Source organism: Dipodomys ordii, unplaced genomic scaffold (assembly GCF_000151885.1).
Source record: "Dipodomys ordii isolate 6190 unplaced genomic scaffold, Dord_2.0 Scaffold6, whole genome shotgun sequence".
NCBI lineage: Eukaryota > Metazoa > Chordata > Mammalia > Rodentia > Heteromyidae > Dipodomys > Dipodomys ordii.
The window spans coordinates 9,667,968-9,670,515 of NW_012267222.1; the positions used below are offsets into that span (position 1 = coordinate 9,667,968).

Sequence of the window (2,548 nt, forward strand, 5' to 3'; positions counted from 1 at the left end):
GGGTCATAGGGGAGCTCTATGTGGAGTCTTTTGAGGAACTTCCACATTACTTTCCAAAGTGGTTGAACAAGTTTACATCCCACCAACAATGCAATAGGGTTCCTTTTTGGCCACATCCCCTTCAGCATCTGTTGTTATTAGAGTTCTTGATTATCACCATTCTAACTGGAGTGAAGTGGACTCTCAGTGTTGTTTGATTTGCATTTCTTTTATGGCTAGAGAAGTTGAGCATATCTTCATGTGTCTATTGGCCATTCTTATTTCCTCTTCAGAGAAGTCTCTCTTTAAGGCTTTAGTTCATTTATTAATCGGGCGGTTGTTTCTTTGAGGATTTGTTGTTGGGGGATTTAATTTTTTGAGTTCTAAGTATATTTTAGACATGAGACCCTTGTCCGTTGTATGGCTAGTGAAGATCTTCTCCCAATCCATGGGCTTGATCTTGCTTGCTATGTCCTTTGCCATGCAGAAGCTCTGCAGCTTCATGAAATCCCATTTGTCCAACTTTTCTTTGATTTGTTGTGTTTCTGGGTCTTTATTAAGAAAATTCTGGCCTGTGCCAACGAGCCCTAGAGTTTCTCCTAAGATTTGTATTTTTATATGGTACATCTTTTGGTCTGTGTGAAAGTAAGTTTTTTTTTAATGTTAACTATTTTCTGACACTTCGGAGTCACTATTGCTCTTCCCATTTCATTAGGTCAATTTATGGTTCATGGCAATCCTGTACATGTTTAAAATTTCATTACTGGAAGTAGACTGGGATACAATGAGTCACATGTGGCTCACCTCTACGAGGTGCCGGATCAAATCGCAAGATAGAATATTTGAGAGTGTCATCAAACTCCACGACTGCAGCTTGGTTACCACAATGGTAGCAGTAATTAGGAGCACTGGAAATCATTACTACATTCCAGTCATGACACCATTTATATTCCTCTATCACCAGTTGACGAGCTCTAGATGCCACGATCATCTGGATCTGACCACAGCAAATCACACATTGGACCCTCATGGGGAATTTCCTGTAGGCGATCGAGCGCTCTGATGTGATCCAATATATATCTATGGATACTGAGAGACCACTAAGTAGACAGAAGATCTGTCCAACCACCAAGGCAGTGAGAGGAAGACAGTCGAAAGATCTGTAAAATATTTCCAGACATTTGCATTTCCTTAAATACTCATCATAGAAACCATAAACTTATGTGATCTTTCTGCTCTCATAATTCCCCCCAGGAATGGTGATGTGTTCACAGTAAGGAACCTAAAGAGCTACAAGCAGTGTGACTGTTTTAACTGAATAATATCCTCTGTCAACATAATCTCCCATAAACAAGTAATTTGTACCTGGCAATTTGCCACCAATTCTAAACAGTTGCATGAAATCGTGAAATTGCCCATGCACATCTCCATAGACAGTGACTGGACAATCGAATCTCTCGCACATTGGATTCTTTTTCTTTCTTTTTTTCTTTGCTTTTTTTTTCTTTGTGGATCAAGGGGCTTGAACTCAGCTTGAGCGCTGTCCCTCAGCTCTTCAGCTCAAGGCGAGCACTCTACCACACTCTACCACAGTGCCACTTCTGGTTTTCTAGTGCTTTATTGGAGATAAGAGTCTCACAGACTTTCCTGCCTAGGCTGGCTTTGAACCGTGTTCCTCAGATCTCAGACTCCTGAGTAGCTAGGATTACAGGCGTGAGCCACCAGTGCCTGGCCTCACACTGGATTCTTTTGTCAGAGTTTCTTTAGCCTTTCACAGAGATTCTTGCCCTGGGACTCTAACAGCTGCTTGTACTTGTTCAGCAGTTTGATCCACTGGTCCAGCTCCCTGATGAGCATCTTCTCATCCATGATGTGACACACCTAAATCCACCATCGCTCTGCACTGCTCTGTAATGTCAGCTGCCAGCTGCTGTGACTCTCCATCCTGAAACGCACTCTTTATCTGACTTATATAACTGTAGCCCCTCTGTACATCACCTTACAAAAACAATTAAAAATTTTAACTAAAAAAAGAAATGCATGCAAGGAAGAATAGTCTACTTTCCTCTGCACACACTGATAATCTCCACTTCTTTCTGGAACCCCAAGCTTTCTTTTCTCTCATTGTCTCCTCAGTTTAGAGAACCTCCCTTAGCTATTATTGAAGAGTACACTTGCTAGGCACAAATGCGTATTCTTCACAGTTATCTTTTGTTGTTGTTGTGCTTTGCTTAGATCTGCTTAGCTTTGGTTTGCTTTGCAATAGAATCTTACAAGGTAACCCAGACTGACCTTGAATTTGAGACCTGCCTGCTTTGGCTTCCCCAAGTGCCAGGATTACGGACATGTACCACTAGGATTTGCTTCCCTTAATTTTTGGTGGCTATTTTCACCCACTATTGACTGTGTAGTTGACCGTTCTTTTGTCTCTGTCCTTGAAAACTGTTGACCAATTAATGTTGAGACCTCTTTGGTCTCAAAAAGAGACATCTGCTGTCATTCCAATCATTGTGCCTTCAACGCAGCCGATGGTTTCTTTCTGACTGCTTTCAGAATGTCTTCCTTGACT

At 41.6% G+C, this 2,548-nt stretch overlaps 1 pseudogene; it reads right to left on the reverse strand.

The window, feature by feature from the left end:
- Positions 1–953: 953 nt before the first annotated feature.
- LOC105997632 lies at positions 954–1,848 on the reverse strand (annotated as a pseudogene).
- Between the last annotated feature and the right edge of the window lie 700 nt (positions 1,849–2,548).